The sequence below is a fragment of the Monodon monoceros genome, unplaced genomic scaffold (assembly GCF_005190385.1).
Source record: "Monodon monoceros isolate NGI ecotype Baffin Bay Population unplaced genomic scaffold, NGI_Narwhal_1 Super_Scaffold_7, whole genome shotgun sequence".
NCBI classification, from domain to species: domain Eukaryota; kingdom Metazoa; phylum Chordata; class Mammalia; order Artiodactyla; family Monodontidae; genus Monodon; species Monodon monoceros.
The window spans coordinates 10,107,363-10,134,102 of NW_021703784.1; positions in this window are offsets into that span (position 1 = coordinate 10,107,363).

Here is a 26,740-nt window from a genome sequence, read left to right on the forward strand (position 1 = left end):
TGGTAGTTTGATAGGGATTGCATTGAATCTGTAGATTGCTTTGGGTAGTAGAGTCATTTTCACAGTGTTGATTCTTACAATCCAAGAACATGGTATATCTCTCCATCTATTTGTATCATCTTTAATTTCTTTCATCAGTGTCTTATAATTTTCTGTATACAGGCCTTTTGTCTACTTAGGTAGGTTTATTCCTAGATATTTTATTCTTTTTGTTGCAATGGTAAATGGGAGTGTTTTCTTGATTTCACTTTCAGATTTTTCATCATTAGTGTATAGGAATACCAGAGATTTCTGTGCATTAATTTTGAATCCTGCTACTTTATCAGATTCATTGATTAACTCTAGTAGTTTTCTGGTAGCATCTTTAGGATTCTCTATGTATAGTATCATGTCATCTGCAGACAGTGACAGCTTTACTTCTTCTTTTCTGATGTGGATTCCTTTTATTTCCTTTTCTTCTCTGATTGCTGTGGCTAAAACTTCCAAAACTATGTTGAATAAGAGTGGTGAGAGTGGGCAACCTTGTCTTCTTCCTGATCTTAGTGGAAATGGTTTCAGTTTTTCACCATGGAGAACGATGTTGGCTGTGGGTTTGTCATATATGGCCTTTATTATGTTGAGGAAAGTTCCCTCTATGCCTACTTTCTGCAGGGTTTTTATCATAAATGGGTGTTGAATTTTGTCAAAAGCTTTCTCTGCATCTATTGAGATGACCATATGGTTTTTCTCCTTCAATTTGTTAATATGGTTTATCACACTGATTGATTTGTGTATATTGAAGAATCCTTGCATTCCTGGAATAAACCGCACTTGATCATGGTGTATGATCCATTTAAAGTGCTGTTGGATCCTGTTTGCTAGTATTTTATTGAGGATTTTTGCATCTATGTTCATCAGTGATATTGGCCTGTAGTTTTCTTTCTTTGTGACATCCTTGTCTGGTTTTGGTATCAGGGTGATGGTGGCCTTGTAGGATGAGTTTGGGAGTGTTCCTCCCTCTGCTATATTTTGGAAGAGTTTGAGAAGGATAGGTGTTAGCTCTTCTCTAAATGTTTGATAGAATTCGCCTGTGAAGCCATCTGGTCCTGGGCTTTTGTTTGTTGGAAGGTTTTTAATCACAGTTTCGATTTCAGTGCTTGTGACTGGTCTGTTCATATTTTCTATTTCTTCCTGATTCAGTCTTGGCAGGCTGTGCATTTCTAAGATTTTGTCCATTTCTTCCAGGTTGTCCATTTTATTGGCATAGAGTTGCTTGTAGTAATCTCTCATGATCTTTTGTATTTCTGCAGTGTCAGTTGTTACTTCTCCTTTTTCATTTCTAATTCTATTGATTTGAGTCTTCTCCCTTTTTTTCTTGATGAGTCTGGCTAATGGTTTATCAATTTTGTTTATCTTCTCAAAGAACCAGCTTTTAGTTTTATTGATCTTTGCTATCATTTCCTTCATTTCTTTTTCATTTATTTCTGATCTGATTTTTATGATTTCTTTCCTTCTGCTAACTTTGGGGTTTTTTGGTTCTTCTTTCTCTAATTGCTTTAGGTGCAAGGTTAGGTTGTTTATTCGAGATGTTTCCTGTTTCTTAAGGTAGGATTGTATTGCTATAAACTTCCCTCTTAGAACTGCTTTTGCTGCATCCCATAGGTTTTGGGTCGTCGTGTCTCCATTGTCATTTGTTTCTAGGTATTTTTTTTATGTTCCCTTTGATTTCTTCAGTGATCACTTCGTTATTAAGTAGTATATTGTTTAGCCTCCATGTGTTTGTATTTTTTACAGATCTTTTCCTGTAATTGATATCTAGTCTCATAACGTTGTGGTCGGAAAAGATACTTGATACAATTTCAATTTTCTTAAATTTACCAAGGCTTGATTTGTGACCCAAGATATGATCTATCCTGGAGAATGTTCCATGAGCACTTGAGAAAAATATGTATTCTGTTGTTTTTGGATGGAATGTCCTATAATATCAATTAAGTCCATCTTGTTCAATGTATCATTTAAAACTTGTGTTTCTTTATTTATTTTCATTTTGGATGATCTGTCCATTGGTGAAAGTGGGGTGTTAAAGTCCCCTACTATGAATGTGTTACTGTTGATTTCCCCTTTGATGGCTGTTAGTATTTGCCTTATGTATTGAGGTGCTCCTATGTTGGGTGCATAGATATTTACAATTGTTATATCTTCTTCTTGGATCGATCCCTTGATCCTTATGTAGTGTCCTTCTTTGTCTCTTCTAATAGTCTTTATTTTAAAGTCCATTTTGTCTGATATGAGAATTGCTACTCCAGCTTTCTTTTGGTTTCCATTTGCATGAAATATCTTTTTCCATCCACTTACTTTCAGTCTGTATGTGTCTCTAGGTCTGAAGCAGGTCTCTTGTAGACAGCAAATATGTGGGTCTTGTTTTTGTATCCATTCAGCCAATCTGTGTCTTTTGGTGGGAGCATTTAGTCCATTTACATTTAAGGTAATTATCAATATGTATGTTCCTATTCCCATTTTCTTAATTGTTTTGGGTTCGTTATTGTAGGTCTTTTCCTTCTCTTGTGTTTCTTGCCTAGAGAAGTTCCTTTAGCAGTTGTTGTAAAGCTGGTTTGGTGGTGCTGAACTCTCTCAGCTTTTGCTTGTCTGTAAAGGTTTTAATTTCTCCATCAAATCTGAATGAGATCCTTGCTGGGTAGAGTAATCTTGGTTGCAGGTTTTTCTCCTTCATCACTTTAAATATGTCCTGACAGTCCCTTCTGGCTTGCAGAGTTTCTGCTGAAAGATCAGCTGTTAACCTTATGGGGATTCCCTTGTGTGTTATTTGTTGTTTTTCCCTTGCTGCTTTTAATATGTTTTCTTTGTATTTAATTTTTGACAGTTTGATTAATATGTGTCTTGGCATATTTCTCCTTGGATTTATCCTGTATGGGACTCTGTGCTTCCTGGACTTGATTAACTATTTCCTTTCCCATATTAGGGAAGTTTTCAACTATAATCTCTTCAAATATTTTCTCAGTCCCTTTCTTTTTCTCTTCTTCTTCTGGAACCCCTGTAATTCGAGTGTTGGTGCATTTAATGTTGTCCCAGAGGTCTCTGAGACTGTCCTCAGTTCTTTTCATTCTTTTTTCTTTATTCTGCTCTGCAGTAGTTATTTCCACTATTTTATCTTCCAGGTCATTTATCCGTTTTTCTGCCTCAATTATTCTGCTATTAATTCCATCTAGAGTATTTTTAATTTCATTTATTGTGTTGTTCATAATTGTTTGTTTCATCTTTAGTTCTTCTAGGTCCTTGTTAAATGTTTCTTGCATTTTGTCTATTTTATTTCCAAGATTTTGGATCATCTTTACTATCATTATTCTCAATTCTTTTTCAGGTAGACTGCCTATTTCCTCTTCATTTGTTAGGTCTGGTGGGCTTTTATCTTGCTCCTTCATCTCCTGTGTGTTTTTCTGTCTTCTCCTTTTGCTTATCTTACTGTGTTTGGGGGTCTCCGTTTTGCAGGCTGCAGGTTCGTAGTTCCCATTGTTTTTGGTGTCTGTCCCCAGTGGCTAAGGTTGGTTCAGTGGGTTGTGTAGGCTTCGTGGTGGAGGGGACTAGTGCCTGTGTTCTGGTGGATGAGCCTGGATCTTGTCTTTCTGGTGGGCAGGTCCATGTCTGGTGGTGTGTTTTGGGGTATCTGTGGACTTATTATGATTTTAGGCAGCCTCTCTGCTAATGGGTGGGGTTGTGTTCCTGTCTTGCTAGTTGTTTGCCATAGGATGTCCAGCACTGTAGCTTGCTGCTCGTTGAGTGAAGCTGGGTGCTGGTGTTGAGATGGAGATCTCTGGGAGATTTTAGCCATTTGATATTATGTGGAGCTGGGAGGTCTCTTGTGGACCAGTGTCATGAAGTTGGCTCTCCCACCTCAGAGGCACAGCACTGACTCCTGGATGCAGCATCAAGAGCCTTTGGTCCACAAGGCTCAGAATAAAAGGGAGAAAAAGTAGAAAGAAAGAATTAGTAGAAAGAAAGAAAGAAAGGAAGGAAGGAGGGAGGGAGGGAGGAAGGAAGGAAGGAGGGAAGGAAGGAAAAAAGAAAGAAAGAAGATAAAGTAAAATAAAATAATATAAAATATAATAAAGTTATTAAAATTAATAAAATAATTATTAAGAGAAAAAAAAGAAAAAAGAGAAAAAAAAAACGGACGGATAGAACCCTAGGACAAATGGTGGAAGCAAAGCTATACAGACAAAATCTCACACAGAAGCATACACATACACATTCACAAAAAGAGGAAAAGGGGAAAAAATCATAATTCTTGCTCTCAAAGTCCACCACCTTAATTTGGGATGATCCGTTGTCTATTCATGTATTCCACAGATGCAGGTACATCAAGTTGATTGTGGAGCTTTAATCCGCGGCTTCTGAGGCCGCTGGGAGAGATTTCCCTTTCTCTTCTTTGTTCTCACAGCTCCCAGGGGCTCAGCTTTGGATTTGGCCCCGCCTCTGCGTGTAGGTCGCCAGAGGGCGACTGTTCTTTGCTCAGACAGGCCGGGGTTAAAGGAGCCGCAGATTCGGGGGCTCTGGCTCACTCAGGCCGGGGGCGGGGGGAGGGAGGGGCACGGAGTGCGGGGCGAGCCTGCGGCGGCAGAGGCCAGCGTGACGTTGCACCAGCCTGAGGCGCGCCGTGCGTTCTCCTGGGGGAGTTGTCCCTGGATCCCGGGACCCTGGTAGTGGCGGGGTGCACAGGCTCCCTGGAAGGGGGGTGTGGATAGTGACCAGTGCTCGCACATAGGCTTCTTGGTGGCGGCAGCAGCAGCCTTAGCGTCTCATGCCCGTCTGTGGGGTCCGCGCTTTTAGCCGCGGCTCGCGCCCGTCTGTGGAGCTCCTTTAAGCAGCGCTCTTAATCCCCTCTCCTCGCGCACCAGGAAACAAAGAGGTAAGAAAAAGTCTCTTGCCTCTTCGGCAGGTCCAGACTTTTCCCCAGACTCCCTCCCGGCCAGCCGTGGCGCACTAACCCCTTCAGGCTGTGTTCACGCCGCCAACCCCAGCCCTCTCCCTGCGCTCCGACCGAAGCCCGAGCGTCAGCTCCCAGCCCCGCCCGCCCCGGCGGGTGAGCAGACAAGCCTCTCGGCGTGTTGAGTGCCGGTCGGCCCAGATCCTCTGTGCGGGAATCTCTCCGCTTTGCTCTCCGCACCCCTGTTTCTGTGCTCTCCTCCGCGGCTCTGAAGCTCCCCCCTCCGCCACCCGCAGTCTCCGCCTGCGAAGGGGCTTCCTAGTGTGTGGAAACATTTCCTCCTTCACAGCTCCCTCCCACTGGTGCAGGTCCAGTCCCTATCCTTTTGTCTCTGTTTTTCCTTTTCTCTTTTGCCCTACCCAGGTACTTCGGGGGTTTCTTGCCTTTTGGGAGCTCTGAGGTCTTCTGCCAGCGTTGAGTAGGTGTTCTGTAGGAGTTGTTCCACGTGTACATGTATTTCTGGTGTATCTGTGGGGAGGAAGGTGTTCTCCGCGTCTTACTCTTCCGCCATCTTCCCGGAAGCCCCCCTGCGTGATGTTCTTATGTGCTGATGCCGCGTAAGTGCATTTTGTCCTTTAGGTACTAATTCACGCTTACATTTTTTTTTTTTTTCTATACGGGGGCCTCTCACTGTTGTGGCCTCTCCCGTTGCGGAGCACAGGCTCCGGACGCGCAGGCTCAGCGGCCATGGCTCACGGGCCCAGCCGCTCCGCGGCATGTGGGATCTTCCCGGACCAGAGTACGAACCCGTGTCCCTTGCATCGGCAAGCGGACTCTTAACCACTGCACCACCAGCGAAGTCCCACGTTTACATTTTTATGTGCTAATCCTGTTCCTCCGAAAGAACAAACTTAACAGAAGTTTTCTGTGTCAGTGCAGGGCTCTGTCAGGCTGGTTTGCACACATCACACCACATATAGATACTCGAGGCTGGCCGTTGGGCACACTGCCACCGTGGTTCTGGAGCTCTGGTGGTCGCAGCACATGGGTCACCAGCGAAAGCTTCTAACCACACCTTCTCATGCTTGTTACTTGCTATGAAGATCAATTTCCTGATTGTTGCTAGGGTTTGGTTTAATCTCACGTTTTCTATCAGGAAGTACACTGTTCGGAGCAGACATCTTTAGGGTTCATCTTTCCATCAGCAGCTGTTGGAGGGAGGAAAATTTCTTTCTCCAAGCCTTGGATTTGGGGCCAGGAGATCTGGATTCTAGGTCTGGTTTTGCACTAGTGGTTCCCCCTCACAGGACCTCTGTTTTTGCCTCTATTAAATGAAAAGACTGGACTAGAATGATTGGTTTACCAACTGTGCTTCAGAAGACCGAGATGTTCTGTAGAACTTTCTGGGGCTCTTATAAAGAATGTGGGAGTTTAGTGAGTCCCCTTACCCCTCATTTCTTCAGGCACAACAACCCCCCTTCCCTCCACTTTATGTATTAAGTAGTCATTATTTTTTCCTTGCTTCTCTCTCTCTTGCCCTTCATTCATTCGTTTGTTCTTCTGTTCATTCCTTCCTTTTTTTAAAAAAGTTATGAATTGTATAGCTAAATAAAGTTTGAAAAATCTGGGCTAGGGGAATCTTTGTGGTTCTAACATTCTGTAGTTCTCATTCCCCCTTATATTAGTGTTGAGCAGTAATAAAAGCATAAGAGATTTGACAGTTCATAGAGTTCTGATAATTCACCAAAGCAGAAAACTTTCATGCCTTTCTTAGACCCTGTTTGCTAGCTGAGCTCATCCAGGAAGAAGGATACAGATGGCTAGACCTTTGCATTATAAACTTTCTGCGTGTCCTTTTTGTACCTTTCCTTGTCCTTCTGTATTACTTTTTTTCTCCAGTGTCACCTTCTTGAAAATAAACAATTTCATCTCTAATAACATAATGAGACTTGCTTTTTCTCGAAAAGACTGAACTTATTAGTGGCCCCATGTATCTTGGAAGAGCAAAGGGCAAGACAAGACTCCTAGGCCAAAAGGTAATGAGAATCTCTGTTTCCACATTTTCCTTACGTGGGCTTGTGTTAGGTCTGCCAAAATCTGGGACTCCTACTCTGTGAGTGCAACTCACAATTTGATTCTTTTCATCACAATGAGAGGATAATGTCAGGACATCAAATTGTAGTGTCAAGAAACGCCTCTATATTCTAAGCACAGGTCCTGCTTTCTTTCTGAAGGTGGATGTCGTTGAGCATACAAATGGTTCAGAGCCTCACAATAGGTTCAATTTACTTGGTCTTTGAAGGCAGATGACAGAGGAGATGGCTGCCATGTCTGTAGCCATGTCCCTGCCATTATACCCAGGGGTCTACCTTGAAGGAGGGAAGTGTCTTGCCCCTTTTTATTGTTCTCAGTGCAGAAATTGTAGACTACTTGTGTAATTCAAACATAAGTCTCTTACATGATTTGAAGCAAGTTTTATAGGGGCCTCTCATCCCACCTTGCTTTTTAAAATTCTTATTTTGACACAGAGACTTTCCTTCCCTATTCTTTTTTTTTTTTTTAACATCGTTTTTGGAATATAATTGCTTTACAATGGTGTGTTAGTTTCTGCTTTATAACAAAGTGAATCAGCTATACATTTACATATATCCCCATATCCCCTCCCTCTTGCGTCTCCCTCCCACCCCTCTAGGGGGTCACAAAGCACCGAGCTGATCTCCTTGTGCTATGCAGCTGCTTCCCACTAGCTGTCTACTTTACATTTGGTAGAGTGTATATGTCCCTGCACTCTCTCACTTCATCCCAGCTTACCCTTCCCCCTCCCCGTGTCCTCAAGTCCATTCTCTACGTCTGTGTCTTTATTCCTGTCCTGCCCCTAGGTTCTTCAGAACCATTTTTTTGGTTTTAGATTCCATGCATATGTGTTAGCATAGGGTATTTGTTTTTCTCTTTCTGACTTACTTCACTCTGTATGACAGAGTCTAGGTCTATCTACCTCACTACAAATAACTCACTTTCGTTTCTTTTTATGGCTGAGTAATATTCCATTGTATATATATGCCACATCTTCTTTATCCATTCATCTGTTGATGGACACTTAGGTTGCTTCCATGTCCTGGCTATTGTAAATAGAGCTGCAATGAACATTGTGGTACATGACTCTTTTTGAATTATGGTTTTCTCAGGGTATATGCCCAGTAGTGGGATTGCTGGGTCGTATGGTAGTTCTATTTTTAGTTTTTTAAGGAACCTCTATACTGTTCTCCATAGTGGCTGTATCAATTTACATTCCCACCAACAGTGCAAGGGGGTTCCCTTTCCTCCACACCCTATCCAGCATTTATTGTTTGTAGATTTTTTGATGATGGCCATTCTGACTGGTGTGAGGTGATACCTCACTGTAGTTTTGATTTGCATTTCTCTAATGGTTAGTGATGTTGAGCATCCTTTCATGTGTTTGTTAGCAATCTGTATGTCTTCTTTGGAGAAATGTCTATTTAGGTCTTCTGCCCATGTTTGGATTGGGTTTGTTTTTTTGATATTGAGCTGCATGAGCTGCTTATAAATTTTGGAGATTAATCCTTTGTCAGTTGCTTCACTTGCAAACACTTTCTCCCATTCTGAGGGTTGTCTTTTTGTCTTTTTTATGTTTTCCTTTGCTGTGCTAAAGCTTTGAAGTTTCATTAGGTCCCATTTGTTTATTTTTATTTTTATTTCCATTTCTCTAGGAGGTGAGTCAAAAAGGATCTTGCTGTGATTTATGTGAAAGAGTGTTCTGTCTATGTTTTCCTCTAAGAGTTTGATAGTTTCTGGCCTTACATTTAGGTCTTTAATCCATTTTGAGTTTATTTTTGTGTATGGTGTTAGGGAGTGTTCAAATTTCATTCTTTTCCATGTAGCTGTCCAGTTTTCCCAGCACCAGTTATTGAAGAGGCTGTCTTTTGTCCATTGTATATTCTTGCCTCTTTAATCAAAAATAAGGTGACCATAGGTGCTTGGGTTTATCTCTGGGATTTCTATCCTGTTCCATTGATCTATGTTTCTTTTTTTCGTGCCAGTACCATACTGTCTTGATTACTGTAGCTTTGTAGTATAGTATGAAGTCTGGGATCCTGATTCCTCCAGCTCCATCTTTCTTTCTCAAGATTGCTTTGGCTATTCGGGGTCTTTGGTTTTTCCATACAAATTGTGAAATTTTTGTTCTAGTTCTGTGAAAAATGCCATTGGTAGTTTGATAGGGATTACATTGAATTTGTAGATCGCTTTGGGTAGTATAGTCATTTTCATAATGTTGATTCTTCCAATCCAAGAACGTGGTATATCTCTCCATCTCTTTGTATCATCTTTAATTTCTTTCATCAGTGTGTTATAGATTTTTGCATACAGGTCTTTTGTCTCCTTAGGTAGGTTTATTCCTAGGTATTTTATTCTTTTTGTTGCAATGGTAAATGGGAGTGTTCCTTAATTTCTTTCAGATTTTTCATCATTAGTGTATAAGAATGCAAGAGATTTCTGTGCATTAATTTTGTATCCTGATACTTTACCAGATTCATTGATTAGCTCTAGTAGTTTTCTGGTAGCATCTTTAGGATTCTCTATGTATAGTATCATGTCATCTGCAGACAGTGACAGCTTTACTTCTTCTTTTCTGATTTGGATTCCTTTTATTTCTGTTTTCTTCTCTGATTGCAGTTTTGGAAGCCAAAACTTCCAAACCTATGTTGAATAAGAGTGGTGAGAGTGGACAACCTTGTCTTGTTCCTGATCTTAGAGGAAATGTTTTCAGTTTTTCACCATTGAGAATGATGTTGGATGTGGGTTTGTCATATATGGCCTTTATTATGTTGAGGAAAGTTCCCTCTATGCCTACTTTCTGGAGGGTTTTAACATAAATAGGTATTGAATTTTGTCGAAAGCTTTTTCTGCATCTATTGAGATGATCATACGGTTTTTTTCCTTCAGTTTGTTAATATGGTTTATCACATTGATTGATTTGCATATATTGAAGAATCCTTGCATTCGTGGGATAAACCCCACTTGATCATGGTGTATGATCCTTTATTGTGCTATTGGATTCTGTTTGCTAGTATTTTGTAGAGGATTTTTGCATCTATGTTCATCAGTGATATTGGCCTATAGTTTTCTTTCTTTGTGACATCCTTGTCTGGTTTTGGTATCAGGGTGATGGTGGCCTTATGAATGAGTTTGGGAGTGTTCCTCTGTCTGCTATATTTTGGAAGAGTTTGAGAAGGATAGGTGTTAGCTCTTCTCAAAATTTTCAGTAGAATTTGCCTGTGAAGCCATCTGGTCCTGGGCTTTTGTTTGCTGGAAGATTTTTAATCACAGTTTCAATTACAATGATTGTGATTGGTCTGTTTATATTTCTTCCTGGTTCTGTCTCAGAAGGTTGAGCTTGTCTAAGGATTTGTCCGTGTCTTCCAGATTGTCCATATTATTGGCATATAGTTGCTTGTAGTAATCTCTCATGATCTTTTGTATTTCTGCAGTGTCAGTTTTTACTTCTTTTTCATTTCAAATTCTATTGATTTGAGTCTTCTCTCTTTTTTTCTTGATGAGTCTGGCTAATGGTTTATCAATTTTGTTTATCTTCTCAAAGAACCGGCTTTTAGTTTTATTGATGTTTGCTATTGTTTTCTTCGTTTCTTTCTTTTTCTTTTTTTTTGTTTACTTTTGCGGTACGCGGGTCTCTCACTGTTGTGGCCTCTCCCGTTGCAGAGCACAGGCTCCGGACGCGCAGGCTCAGTGGCCATGGCTCATGGTCCTAGTCGCTCCGCGGCATGTGGGATCTTCCCGGACCGGGGCACGAACCCGTGTCCCCTACATCGGCATGCGGACTCTCTACCACTGCGCCACCAGGGAAGCCCTTTTGGATTTTTTTGTTTGGTTATTTGTTTGTTCCTTCATTTCTTTTTCATTTATTTCTGATCTGATCTTTATGATTTCTTTCCCTCTGCTAACTTTGGGTTTTTTTTGTTCTTCTTTCTCTAATTGCTTTAGATGTAAGGTTAGGTTGTTTATTTGAGATTTTTCTTGTTTCTTGAAGTAGGTTGTATTGCTATAAACTTCCCTCTTAGAACTGCTTTTACTGCATCCCATACGTTTTGGGTTGTTGTGTTTTCATTGTCATTTGTTTCTAGGTATTTTTTGATCTCCTCGTTGATTTCTTCAGTGATCTCTTGGTTATTTAGTAGTGTATTGTTTAGCCTCCGTGTGTTTGTATTTTTTACAGATTTTTTCCTGTAATTGATATCTAGTCTCATAGCGTTGTGGTTGGAAAAGATACTTGATATGATTTCAATTTTCTTAGATTTCCCAAGGCTTGATTTGTGACACAAGTGATGATCTATCCTGGAGAATGTTCCATGAGCACTTTGAAGAAAGTGTATTTTGTTTTTTTTTGGATGGAATGTCTTATAAATATCAACTAAGTCCATCTCGTTTAATGTATCATTTAAAGCTTGTGTTTCCTTATTTATTTTCATTTTTGATGATCTGCCCATTGGTGAAAGTGGGGTGTTAAAGTCCCCTAGTATGATTGTGTTACTGTCAATTTCCCCTTTTATAGCTGTTAGCATTTGCCTTATGTATTGAGGTGCTCCTGTGTTGGGTGCATAAATATTTACAATTGTTATGTCTTCTTCTTGGATTGATCCCTTGATCATTATGTAGTGTCTTTCTTTGTCTCTTGTAATAGTCTTTACTTTAAAGTCTATTTTGTCTGATGTGAGAATTGCTACTCCAGCTTTCTTTTGATTTCCATTTGCATGGAATATCTTTTTCCATCCCCTCACTTTCAGTCTGTATGTGTCCCTAGGTCTGAAGTGGGTCTCTTGTAGACAGCATATATACAAGTCTTGTTTTTTTATCCATTCAGCCAGTCTATGTATTTTGGTTGGAGTATTTGATCCATTTACATTTAAGGTAGTTATCGATATATATGTTCCTCTTACCATTTTCTTAAATTTTTGGGGTTTGTTATTGTAGGTCTTTTCCTTCTCTTGTGTTTCCTGCCTAGAGAAGTTCCTTTAGCATTTGTTGTAAAGCTGGTTTGGTGGCGCTGAATTCTCTTAGCTTTTGCTTGTCTGTAAAGGTTTTAATTTCTCTGTTGAATCTCACTGAGATCCTTGCTGGGTAGAGTAATCTTGGTTGTAGGTTTTTCCCTTTCATCACTGTAAATATGTCCTGCCACTCCCTTCTGGCTTTCAGAGTTTCTGCTGAAATATCAGCTGTTAACATTATGGGGATTCCCTTGTATGTTATTTGTTGTTTTTCCCTTGCTGCTTTTAATATTTTTTCTTTGTATTTAATTTTTGATTATTTGATTAACATGTGTCTTGGCATGTTTCTCCTTGGATTTATCCTGTATGGGACTCTCTGTGCTTCCTGCACTTGATTGACAATTTCCTTTCCCACTTTAGGGAAGTTTTAAACTGTAATCTCTTCAAATATTTTCTCAGTCCCTTTGTTTTTCTCTTCCTCTTCTGAGACCCCTATAATTCAAATGTTGGTGCGTTTAATGTTGTCCCAGAGGTCTCTGAGACTATCCTCAGTTCTTTTCATTCTTTTTTCTTATTCTGCTCTGCAGTAGTTGTTTCCACTATTTTATCTTCCAGGTCACTTATCTGTTCTTTTGCCTCAGTTATTCTGCTATTGATTCCTTCCAGAGAATTTTTAATTTCATTTATGGTGTTGTTCATCATTGTTTGCTCTTTAGTTCTCTAGGTCCTTGTTAAACGTTTCTTATATTTTCTCCATTCTATTTCCAAGATTTTGGATCATCTTTACTATCATTATTCTGAATTCTTTTTCAGGTAGACTGCCTATTTCCTCTTCTTTTGTTTGGTCTGGTGGGTTTTTACCTTGCTCCTTCATCTGCTGGTGTTTCTCTGTCTTCTCATTTTGCTTAACTTACTGTGTTTGGGGTCTCCTTTTCGCAGGCTGTAGGTTCATAGTTCCCGTTGTTTTTGGTGTCTGCCCCCAGTGGGTAAGGTTGGTTCAGCGGGTTGTGTTGGCTTCCTGGTGGAGGGGACTGGTGCCTATGTTCTGGTGGATGAGGCTGGATCTTGTCTTCCTGGTGGGCAGGACCATGTCCAGTGGTGTGTTTTGAGGTGTCTGTGACAGTATTATGATTTTAGGCAGCCTCTCTGCTAATGGGTGGGGTTGTGTTCCTGTCTTGCTAGTTGTTTGGCATAGGTTGTCCAGCACTGTAGCTTGCTCGTCGTTGAGTGGAGCTGGGTCTTAGCGTTGAGATGGAGATCTCTGGGAGAGCTTTCACCATTTGATATTATGTAGAGCCAGAATGTCTTTAGTTGGTCAATGTCCTGAACTCGGCTCTCCCACCTCAGAGGCACAGGCCTAACACCCGGCCGGAGCACCAAGAGCCTGTCAGCCACATGGCTGGAAAGGGCCTGGAACAAATGAAGATGCAGCAGCTTCTCTACAGAACTGTGAACTCAGCAGGACTTGTTTCTCAGTCCTCTCTTCCATCAAAAGCTGATATTAAGAATGACTGTGACAGTCACATCAACCTTAGAAGTAACTACCACTGGGTCATGTCTTTACGTTTGGTGTTTGAAATGTCTGTAGCCGGCACAGGCAGCATTTGAATGTTCTCAGAAGCGCAGATAATATTTACAATCGGATTTTCCTTTCCCAGGCAGCAGGCACGCAGCTCCCTGGGCCTGTTTGAAGCTGCTAGTGTTGGAGGGTCTCCTGCAGAGGCAGGGGTGGCTGTGGCTCACCATGGGAACAAGGACCTCCTTCCCTATTCTTTAACAAAAACTTCAGAAAACAAATATGTATAATTTCTGGGCAAAGATCGACTTTTCACAGGAAATTCTCAAACAAAATATGATCTTTTCTTGGTTGCAAATCTACAGTTTCTCTTTTGGGAAGGCAAACACAGATACTCTCAGTACTTAGGAGAAGAGACAATCATCAGAGTCTGTAAATCTTCACCGATTCCCAACAGAATGAAGAACAGTTGTGATGATGTTATCAGTGGGTCTTCAAGGCTTCCCCCAACTGGCCTTCCATGGTGATTGGGGGCATGATTAGGGAGAGCCCTGGGGAATTAATGTAAAATCTTTTGAAAACCTTTCTATGTGATTCAGACTGAAACTGAAACATTACCTAATTTTCATGATGCATTGTATCAGCACGATCTCATAAATCTTCTGACCAAATGGTCTTGGTCTTTTAATTCATCCCAGGATCCCTTAAGAGTCATAGTGACAGAAACTTTGGGGGTGGGTCCCTGGTAGCCAAGATGATGGGTATATTTGTCAATCATTCAATCAAAACACTGTCCATAGGGTTTTTTAGGATCTGACTTAGAGTCTCTGTTATGGGCAAACTGTGTCCCCACCAAATTCATAGGCTGAAGCCCTATGAATGTGTTTGGAGACAAGTTCTTTAAAACGATAATTATGTTAAAAGGAGGCCATTAGGGTGAGCCTTAATCTAACATGCCTGATATCCTTAAGGAAGAGAAAATTTGGACACAGGCATGTGTGTGCCCAGAGAAAAGACCACGTGAGGACACAGGAAGAGGGTGGCCAGCTGCCAGCCAAGGAGAGAGGCTTCAAAGGAAATCAACCCTGCTGACACCTTGATCTTGGACTTCTGGCCTCCAGAAGAGAACTCCAAGAAAATACATTTCTGTAATTTAAGCCCCCCAGTCTGTGGTATCTTGTTATGCCAGCCAGAGCAAATGAATAGTCTCTAATACGTTCTTATGCCATTAGATTTTTAATTAATTAATTTTTGGCTGGGTTGGGTCTTTGTTGCTAAGCGCAGGCTTTCTCTAATTGGGGCGAGGGGGGCTACTCTTCTTTGCGGTGCGCGGGCTTCTCATTGCGGTGGCTTCTCTTGTTGTGGAGCATGGGCTCTAGGTGCGTGGGCTTCAGTAGTTGTGGCTTACGGGCTCTAGACCACAGGCTCAGTAGTTGTGGCACACGGGCTTAGTTGCTCTGTGGCAAGTGGGATCTTCCCGGACCAGGGATCAAACCCATGTCCCCTGCATTGGCAGGTGGATTCTTTTTTTTTTTTTTTTTTCTGTATGCGGGCCTCTCACTGTTGTGGCCTCTCCTGTTGCGGAGCACAGGCGCCGGAGGCGCAGGCTCAGTGGCCATGGCTCACGGGCCCAGCCGCTCCGCGGCATATGGGATCTTCCCAGACTGGGGCACGAACCCGTGTCCCCTGCATCGGCAGGTGGACTTTCAACCACTGGGCCACCAGGGAAGCCCAGCAGGTGGATTCTTAACCACTGCGCCACCAGGGAAGTCCTGCCATTAGATTTTTTAAATTATAAAAGTAAAATGGGGACTTCCCTGGCAGTCCAGTGGTTAAGACTTTGTGCTTCCACTGCAGGGGATACGGGTTCAATCCCTGGTAGGGGAACTAAGATCCCACATGCTGCACAGTGTGGCCAAATAAATAAATTAAAAATAAATAAAAATAAAAAATAAAATAGCACCTCTTAAAAAAGAAGTAAAATGATCACATAGTAAAGTGTTAAAGACTAGATTGAACCAAATTTACTGAGCAGTTAAAACCTATTCAACAAAATACAGAAAAGAAAATGTTATTGATAGAGGTTTCCTGTGTTGTATTGACCAGAAGTGGCCCTGGGATAGAGTGAAAAATACTTGGGCTTTGGAGATATGGAGATTTTCGTCAGAATCCTGCATCTGCCACTTAATGCCAATGTCGTTTGGGGGCAAGTTTTTAAAACCTTCTGAATGTTATTCTTTTCATTTGTGTATTGGGGGAAAATAGGATTTATGTGCAAAGGCACAGTGAGGATAAAGATAACACAGTGTGGACTGAAAAAGTGCACAACCTAAAAGTTGAGCATTATGTTTTATTTGGCAGACATACTGAGGACTCAAGCCCAGGAGACAGCCTCTGAGATAGCTCTGAGGGACTGTTCCAAAGAGGTAAGGGAAGAGCCAGGATATATAGGAGTTTTTGGAAAAAAAATCCAGGTAGTTGGAACATCAAAATATTACTGTTAATTAAAGGAAAACTAGACATCTTCAGTTAATGAATTTAGCACTTTTCCATGTATGGGAGGATGCCAGAGTCTGGGCTTAATGAAATCATTTCTTCGATATGCACCTAAGCTATCTAGGGCCAGTATCCTGTTTTTCTCCATCCTGAGTCCCCTCAGGATGCACCGCTGGGGTGGCTACAGTGGCTGCTGGCTTGATGGCTGCAGCATCCTTTGTTTACTTATGTGGCAGGCGACATTCTTCATCTACAATAGACATAACATGTAATTCTCTTTCTGGCCATGGAACATGCTCAACATTGGACATAGCAATTACAATGATAGCGATTCTGAACTGATTCTGGCCAATACCTCCTTGCCAGGATATTCATGAAACTCTTGGTCAGGAACGCCTGGTAAATGTCTGTTTTGATTTTGGTTAAGGTCCTCCCACCCCTCTTTGTGGTCATTTTCTGATTATTTTCTGTGAGTCCCAACAGTACCCATCTCACTTTTGTTTTAAACTTTTTACTTGATATTGGAGCATAGTTGATGATCAATGTTGTATTAGTTTCAGGTGTACAGCAAAGTGATTCAGCTATACATATACATGTAGCTATTTTCTTTCAAATTCTTTCTTCATCTCACTTTTATCATCACCTCTGGGCACACCAATTGCAAAGGGTCCTTGGCCATTCATCCTGGAACTGCTTCAAGTCTGCCACCTGGATTTGCACTTGTCTGGCAGTTTCTGTTCTGATCGCCTCTGAACTCTATTTAGATGTTCACAGACTTGCTCCAGCTTTATGATAACACCCTCTGAGGTTGTTAAGTGAGGGGAAGTTTAGAATGAATTTTGGCAGGGAAAGAACAACTTCCCAGCTGAGTTATTCCTGAGAGATTTTCATCCTATGACTATAAACTCCTTACCCCACAATTGTTTCCTCTGTCCCCCCTCAAATATCTGTCCCTCTGAGGCAGCTGGGCTTAAAAAATGTAACTTCTGCCTCATTACTGTTCTGTAGTTTAACTATTTCATGAATACATACGGCTAGGGTTCACGTGAACCTTGAACTGTCTTTCCAGGAGTGAGGGTAGATTCCAGATGCTCCTTTTTAACCTTGTGCTGCAGACCCTATAATTTGCCTACTCAGCATCCATTTCCCCCTTGTTCTCTGCTAATAAATCCCAATTCTGCTCAGCGTAGAAATGTGTGCAGCACAGATGAGATACTCACTTTTCCAACCTCTCCTTCAGATATTAGTGACCAGGAAACACAGTTCTGGGCAAGAAAATACAAGTAGAAATCGTCCTGAGAAAGAATTTGCTTCTTTGGATAAAAAAGGGCAGACAGGGCTGGCCTCACTGTTATTCGTCGTCTTGAAAATTGCTACCAGGCTTGAAGCTGGTGTGTCCATCTTGCCACCCAGAGGCATCATCATGAGAGAAGGAGACGTATCACCAATACTTTGACATCACCGAGCTCCTGAGCCAGTGCTACCAGCTACTTACCTCCAGATTTCTTAAGTCAGAAAGACAAATCTATATTTATTTAGCCATTAAAATTTGAATTTTCTGTTATTGGGAGGTGAATCCTTCTGATCCTAGAAATGATTTAATAGTTATAAAGAACTTACAAGTTGTATGCAAATTTGAAAAATATATATATTTACCCAGTTATGTTTCTTAGAATAGCATTAGATTGTGAAATGTTAATAGGTGTTCCATAATGAAAGTGTTTGATAGTCAAGTAAATTTGTGTATCACTGAGATAAAGTTTAATGGATTTTCTTTTCTTTACAGCACTTCCATCCTTCCCTCCTCCCTCCCTCCCTCCCTTCCTTTCCACATATTGATGTTCTTTGTGAATCTACAAAAAAGGTATACAGTTTGGAACATTCCCCAGACGTATTTGACCATGGGACCTGCATTGGTTACCTACTGCTGAGTGACAAAGCACCCTAAAACTTAGCTGAAAACCACAAATATTCATTCTCTCACACTGTCCGAGGGCCAGGAACCTGAGAGTGACTCCGTCAGGTTGTGCCCAGGGTCTCTCACAGGCTGCAGTCATCTCCAGGCTCTATGTGGGAGGGTCCACGTTAGGCCCACTGTCCACAGGCCTTCCAAGATCCACCTGTCACTCACTCCTCACCTGCGTGGCTGTCCGCAGGCCTTGGTTTCTGCCATGAGGTCCTCTCTCTAGGACTGTCTCTCCACAGGGCAGCTGGCTTCCCTCCGTGTGAGTGATGAGAAAAAGAGAGAGAGAGAAAACCAAGATGGAAGATGTGTTTTTTTCAATTACTTTTTTATTATGGTAAAATATACAGAACATTTAATAGTTTTAACAGTTTTAAGTGTACAGTTTAGTGGCTTTAAGTACATTCACATGGTTGTGCAACCATCACTACCATCCAGCTCCAGAATATTTTTTCATCCTTCAAAACGGAAACTCTGGGCTTCCCTGGTGGCGCAGTGGTTGAGAGTCCGCCTGCCGATGCAGGGGACACGGATTCGTGCCCCAGTCCGGGAAGATCCCACATGCCGCGGAGCGGCTGGGCCCGTGAGCCACGGCCGCTGAGCCTGCACGTCCGGAGCCTGTGCTCCAAAGCAGGAGAGGCCACAACAGTGAGAGGCCCGCGTACCGCAAAAAGAAAAAACCCTGAAACTCTGTACCCATTAAACAGTCGTCCCCCATTCCACCCCACACCGTCCCCAGGCTCTGGCAACTGCTGTTCTACTTCCTGTCTCTAGGAACGTGACTGCTCTAGGTACCTCATATAGATGGAATCATATGGTATTTGTCTTTTTGTGCCTGGCTTATTTCACTTAGCATGTCTTTAAGTTTCATCTGTTTTCTAGCACATGTCGGGATTTCCTTCCTTTTTAAGGCTGAATAATATTCTATTGTGTATATATATACATATTTTATTTATCCTTTCATATCCATGTGTCAATGGACACGTGGCTTGCTTCCACGTTTTAGCTATTGTGAATAATTCTGCTGTGTACGAACATGGGTCTACAAATATCTGTTCGAGTCCCTGCTCTCAAATCTTTTGGGGGTATACCCAGAAGTGGAACTGCTGGATTGTATGATAAATCTATTTTTAATTTTTTGAGGACCATCACACTGTTTGCTATAGTGGCTGAACCATTTTACATTCCCACCAACGGTGCGCAAAGGCTCCAGTGTCTCACCCTCACCAAAATGTTATTTTCTGGGGTTTTTGTTTGTTTCTTTGTTTCATAATAGCCATCCTAATGGGTGTGGAGTGATAGCTCATTGTGGCTTTGATTTGCATTTCCCTAATGATTAGCGATATTGAGCATCTTTTCACATGCTTATTTGGACATTTGTTTATCTTCTTTGGAGAAATGTCTATTTAAGGCCCTTTGCCTATCTTTGATTGCTTTTTGTTGTGGAGTTATAAAAGTTCTTTGTATATTCTAGATATTAATCTCTTAACAGATGTATGATTTGTAAATATAGTTCCCCATTCTGTGGATTGTCTTTTCATTCTCTTGATAGTGTCCTTTGATGCACAAATTTTTAATTTTGATAAAGTCTAATTTATCTTTTTTTCTTTTGTTCCCTCTACTTTTAGTGTCATATCCAAGAAATCATTGTCAAATCCAATGTCATGAAGTTTTTTTTCCTGTTTTCTTCTAAGAGTCTTATAATTTTATCTTTTACATTTAGGTCTTTGATCCATTTTGAGTTAATTTTTTATGTGGTGTAAGGTAAGGGTCCAACTTCATTTTTTTGCATATGGATATCCAGTTTTTCCAGCACCACTTGTTGAAGAGACTATTCTTTCCTCATTGAACTGTCTTGGCACCTTTGTGAAACATCATTCGTTGGTATAGGTATACGATATGGGTGTAGGTTTATTAGCTCTCTATTCTAGTCCATTGGTATGTCTGTCTGTCTTTATGGCGGTACAATATTATTTTGATCGCTGTAGCTTTATAGCAACTTTTGAAATCAAGACGCGTGAGTCCCTGATTTTGTTCTGTTTTAAAGACACAGTGTTTTTATAACCTAATCTTGGAAATGACAGCCCATGTGCCATATTTCATTCATTAGATGTCAGTCAATACGTCAAGCCCACACTCAATGGGAGGGGATTACATAGGACTGTGAATACCAGAGGTAGTGATCAATGGGATCACTTTAGAGGCTGCTCATCCTTTCTACAGAATATCTACTAACATTTCAGGAGACAACACTGTTCCGTAACTCATTGTGAGAAATCACGAAGCCGGGACTCACCAGGCACCCCCAGAAAGGCCATGGCATTAACTTTTTGGTTTATTCACCTCCCTCCCAAATAGTCTAGCCAGGGTGACTCTAGAAATGGTGACAACCAGAGAAAAGGGTGACCATTCTGGAGCTGCTCTGACAGTGTAGTTGGAGGGACAAAATGTGGAAGACACATGAGGAGAATATTTATTGAAGCAAAATTCAACAAATGTTCACAAAGTTCCAAAAGCGCCAGCTGGCTGCCTAGCATTTTGCCAGAGGCCAGACTCATCTAGGACATATCAGTGCGTCTGCAAGTCTCAATATGCTGAGACATTCAGGCAGGTGAGACAGTGCCGTCCCCTCGGGAAAGGAACACCTGGGAACGCCGTTATCACAGGAGGGTACGGGAGAATCTTATGGGCATGGAAGGTATTTCAAAAAGAGGTATTAATTCATACACCCTGGGGTAGGAGGTGATTTGTGTGCAGAGAAAGTCTATTAACCTGGATGAAGCAGGGAGTGTGTAGGAGAAAAGAATGAAGAAGAATGGAGGCCTATCATAGGGGATTGAAATCTGTCTTCCAAGCAAAGGGGAGGGAGTCTTTGTGGGAACTTGGGTAATTTGCTCCAGGTAAGCAGTCCACTGAACTATTTTCAGCCGCTTCTTATGTGATTGCCATCCATATTTCTAAGCAACATGCTTATTTAGCTATTTCGTGATATATCACTTGTACACAGCATCCATTCACTTCCCTTAATGTTTGATAGTATTCCTGTCAAGCCCCAAACTCTGGAGAGTCTACATTTTTCTTTAACTCTCATCCTTTGATGGTAATTGACCTAAGTTTTCCACTTCTTAGTTTAAGTAAGTAATTTTTTCCCAGGAAGTCAACCACCTCATATGGTTTTCTAAAATCATATGCATAGTTTTGAGCAAAGAAGTCTCCTCTCTAGTTCTTTAAAGCATATTCAAAGTTTAAAAGCAAAAATTATAGCATTGCCTGATGGGGTTTTAATGTATGTAAATGTAATGTATAAGACAACTGTAACATAAAAGTGTGTATAAAGAGCCCTATATGGTGGTAAAATTTCTACATTCTACTTAAAGTGGGAAGGACCCTGTTAAGAGAATAACAAGTTCTAGAATGAAAGAAATATTTTTAAATCATGTATCTGACAAAAACCACTTGTATCTAGAATATAGAAAGAACTCTCAAAACTCATCAGTAAGACAACAAACAACCAAATTTTATATGAGCAAAACTTGAATAGACACTTCACCATTGAGAATATATGGGCAACAAATAAGATAATGAAAAGATATTCAACATCATTATGCATGAAGGAAATGCAAATTAAAACCACAATGAGATACCTCAGTACACATGTTGGAATTGTTAAAATTAAAACACCGACCAGGGACTTCCCTGGTAGTCCAATGGCTAAGACTGTGTTCCCAATGCAGGGGGCCTGTGTTCGATCCCTGGTCAGGGAACTAGATCACACATGCCACAACTAAGAGTTTGCATGCTGATCCTGCATGCCGCAACAAAGATCCCACACGTGAAACAAAGATCCTGCATGCCACAACTAAGACCTAGCGCGGCCAAATAATAAATATTTAAAACAAAACAAAAATACTACCGACCATATCTAGTGCTGAGAAGGATGCAGAACAACTGGAACGCCCATACATAGCGGGTAGGAAGGAAAAATGGAACAACCATTCTGGAAGAAAGGTTGGACATTTCTTGTAAAGTTAAACTCACACTTACTATGACCCAGCATTCTTGCTCCTGGATATTTACCCTAGAGAAATGAAAAATTAAGTATACACAAAAACCTTTACACATATTTATAGCAACTTTATTTGTAATAGCCAGACACTGGAAACAACCTGAATATCTTCAACAGGTTAAGAGATAAATTATATTACATGAAGGCTGCTCAGCAATAAAAAAGAGTAAACTGTTGATGTTTGTAACAGCTTGGATGAGTCCCAAAGGTATGATGCTGAATGAAAGAACCATCACAAAAGGTTACATAATGTATGTTTCCATTTACATGACATTCTCAAAAAGACAAAACTGTAGTTATGGAGAACAGACCAGAGGTTGCCCAGGGTTAGCAGGGCAGAGAGGGTGTGACTATAAAAGGAGAGCATGAGGGAGTTTCGGGTGATGGAATTGTTCTGCATCCTAGGTGGTGGTTACATGACTATATACATATGTTCAAATTCAAAGAACTATATACCAAAATAAGTTAATATTACTCCATGATTTTAAAAATAAAATTAACAATATTAATGGTGGAATCTAGATGGTAGATCTACTCATATTCACTATAAAATTCTTCCAACTACACTGCAGCTTTGACCTTTTTCATAATACATCAGGGAAAAAATTACCGATGCCTAGACCTCCGCCCATTCAGACTGCTATAACAGAATACCATAGACTGGGTGGCTTACACAACAGGAATTAATTTATCACAGTTCTGGAGGCTGGTAAGTCCAAGATCAAGATGCTGGCAGATTTGGGATTTGGTGAGAACCCACTTCCTGGTTCATAGGTGGCCATCTTCCCTCTGTGTCCTCACATGGTGGAAAGGGTGAGGGAGCTCTTGGGGGGGCCTCTTTTATAAGGGCACTAATCATATTCATAAGGGCTCCACCCCCATGACCTAATCACCTTCCAAAGACCCCACCTCCTAATATCACATTCAGGATGAGGATTTCAGCATATGACTTTCGGACAAGGGGGGAGGAACACAAACATTATAGCAGCTTCACTCCCAGAAATCCTGATTTAATTTGCCAAGAAGGTCTGAGCATTCATGTTTTATAAAGCTCCCTGGGGCAGTGGGGATGGGAAAGGTAGGACCAGCGGTGAGGACAAAGCCTTGTAAAGATGTGTTGTCCGACCATTCTTATTCCTCTACGTGGATTCTTTCTTCCCCCCTGCAACCCACCTTTCTGATTTTCTCCCATAATAGACTTAACTAGATGTGGCAGCTGAATCCTTAACCACATTATTTTCTCCTGGTCCTCTCCTTCTCTTATCAGCTGTTTTCATTCTCACACTTGAAACTGAGGTCTGATCTGTTTCCCTTCAGTTTGTATTTACGTTATTTGCAGTCTTACAATCACTGGTGTAAACACTCCACACCTGCATGCCTTTGCTCATGTAGTTTTCTCTCTTCCAGAAATTTCTTCTACTTGTTCCTACAAAATAACTCTATTCTAAATTATCTTAAACGCGGAGCCGAGGGCCATTCCCTAAGGAATTCCAAGTATTGCGGTCTGGATAATGTGCGTGAGGTCTTTGCATCACCTGCGTGAGATGGTGATAATTAGGAAGAGAGGGGCGGGGAGGAGAATTGTACCAACGGGTTCAGAAGCAGGCAATGGGAAGAAGCCAAGGAAGCCAGGCTGGACTAGAATCCCAGAGGCAGTGTGGAATACTGGAAGGAATCTGGGCAGAGGTCAGTACGCTGCATCTTCTGTGTCCCAGTCTGGGCTCTTCTAGGAAATACTCTGGGACTCAGACCATCCACTTAATGTCTTCAGGATTCAGTTGCATCACTTGGAGAATATGGGATTTGAACCAGATGACCTCTGAGTTCTCTCTCATTTCTAGCATTTGGCAGTTATACAATTCTGACAGAGGATTTTGTAAGTCTAGGATCCAAGAGGGAGAGGCTATTATTAGTCATTTTCACATGATCGTACATTAATTCAATGAACTTGCTTTCTCAGAAACTGACATAGCCTGACACTGAAGAAAAATGAGTTTTGATGAGAATGCAGAAACAGAGCATGTAATTTGGAAGCATGGGGATGTTTTAAAGGAAAGGTTAGACTGAGAGGGTGAAGCCCTACAAGAGGGCACTGGTGAGGTTCCTGTATCCTCATTTTACAGATGAGAAACAAGGTCGAGAAACATTACAATGTCACCCACCTAGCAAGGGAGGTCATCTGAATTTGAACCCAGGTATGTCACATTCCAAAGTGTAGTGAGGAAGGAAGGAAGGAAGGGGGATTTGGGACTAAGCTCAGGTACTCTGAACATCTCTCAGCATCTCAGGCCAAATTGATGTAGGATTGCTTTTTCCTTCTGCACCCAGAGATGCCCCTGGGTCCTTTTCTAGGCTCTGTGCTCCTGGCCTAGGACGAGGAAGTGATGGCTTCAGCAAGATGCTCTCAGGAAGACCTGGGATGTTTTCTGCAGCCAGTCAGTTCCTGCTAAGACAAAGCATTTGGGGGAGAATCGAAGATTTACTCAGGTTTTCTGAAATGGGGGATTTTAGAGAAAGTTGACCACATGAGATGATTATGAGTCTCTTGCTCAGATAACAGTGGGGCGCTAGGGTAGCACTTTGGTTCTTAGGGTGCATGAGTGGTCCTTTGTGATGTTCACTAGAATTGCAAGGTGGCAGAGAGCAAGTCCTCACAGGCCTGGCATTCGGACAAGCCAGTGACTCAGAGGTCTGTGAATATACTCGTTTGGACCTGACACCATCAGGTGCTGGTGGGGACAGAAGAGTGGTGTAATAGGTGTCATATAAAGTCCTCCCAGACCATGGCCTGAGCCACCACGTGAAGCATCTACAGAAAGGTCTTGTTAGCACGAGTCTAGAAAGAAACAGCTCACACACACCACTGGGTGGCAGTATGGCGCGTCCCTTTGTTTCTAGTAAGTGGCTCTGTTTTCCGGATCTAAAGAATCATATTCCTTTGGGTTAAACCAGCTACCCATTCCTTCCTCCCTCCCCGAGTGTCCCTGTTCCTACATATCCTGAGCTTCCGTGTGTGTGTGTGTGTGTGTGTGTGTGTGTGTGCGCGCGCGCGCGCGTGCGATGCCGGGGGTGGGGTGTTGGGGTTAGACGGGAGAAGGATAAATGTTTAGGATCGATTCCTTCTCCTCCTTTTCTCTCCCCTCCTTTCGTCACATCATCTTTCTGTACCTCTGAAGCAGCTCGGTTAGGTCTTTGTTTTATTAATAGAGACATAATGAATTAAAAAAAAATAGATGGCAAGTCTAAACACAACACCGTGGGGGAAATTCATTTCTAGGCTGAGATGTAAAATACTTCTGTTCAAAATATTCCTTAGGGGAAAATCCTAAAAAGAGGAAATAAGATATTTTTCGAAAAATGAACGGGTGCTGTTTGCCAAGGGCAAACGGGCAGAGGTAGCAGAAGGTGGAGCCTCAAGACGTCAAATGTATCAATAGAGCTGCTCTGCCATCTGGTGGCCAAAGTGGCACCTGCACTTTGTAAACTGCATGGTTCCCAGACTTAGATGTTTATGAATTATAAAAAAGGAAAAACAAGAAAGCAAACAAAAAGCCCGGGTAAATAAATAAATCCAGCTCAGGGTTGCACCTTTTTAGTTTTCCAGATAATATATTTTTTAAAATCCAGCATCTATGGTTACCATCATCTTACTCCTCAAGGGCAATAATTCACAAAGTGTTTTTGTAGAAAAAAAGGGCAGCCCTTTTAATTGCATACCTAGGTTAATGAACGTATAATCATATTTTTCTTATTTATTTATTTATTTCTTTTTTGCGGTACGCGGGCCTCTCACTGCTGTGGCCTCTCCCGTTGTGGAGCACAGGCTACGGAGGCGCAGGCTCAGCGGCCATGGCTCACGGGCCCAGCCGCTCCGCGGCACATGGGGTCTTCCCGGACCGGGGCACGAACCTGCATCCCCTGAATCGGCAGGCGGACTCCCAACCACTGCGCCACCAGGGAAGCCCTTTTTCTTATTTTTATAGTTTTGTTACAAAGGGGTGAAAAACTTAACAAGATTTGGCACTGGTCTAAGGACTGGCGTTTGAGAACCACTGGTATAAAACACTTCATACAATTATTTAAAATCATTTATAAATATCTGGGGCCTATGAAATATTTTTACATAGGGACTTGGAGTTAAAGCACCATACTCAAAATTGTCTCTAGTGGTTAGTTTTAACAAAACACTTTTTAAAATTGTCACTATTTCACAGTTTCTGAGTTGTAAAGATTCCTGTGGGGTTTTCACATTTGTTCCATCTTTTCCTGGCTTAAGAATAAATTGCCTTGGAATTCCCTGATGGTCCGGGTTCAATCCCTGGTCGGGGAACTAACATCCCACAAGTTGTGGTGTGTCCAAAAAACAAAAAAAAGAATAAATCATCCTAGTATTTTCACAGTAATTTTACTGGTGGTAGTAGCACGTTGTGTTTCTCTGGTTCAGTTGTCTCTAAATTTTTATTGTAAAAATCATGTTTGTGCATTCGCCCCTTGTTTTACGTGTGCTTATTTTATGAAGTTCATAATGTATTATCATGTATTGTATATGTTATAAAGCATACTTGTGGCTTGCATGTAAAGTGAGAGCAGTCTTGTTGGGGACTGTGACCCTTACCCTGTGGGGTCTGTGATAAGTCAGTGTAGTTAGTATTAGAATCCAGTTGTCGGGGTGCAGTACTTTCATGTCCTCATTTGTAAAATGGGATGTAATGATAGTATTTAGCTAATACACTTCTCAGTACAGGATAATACATGTATT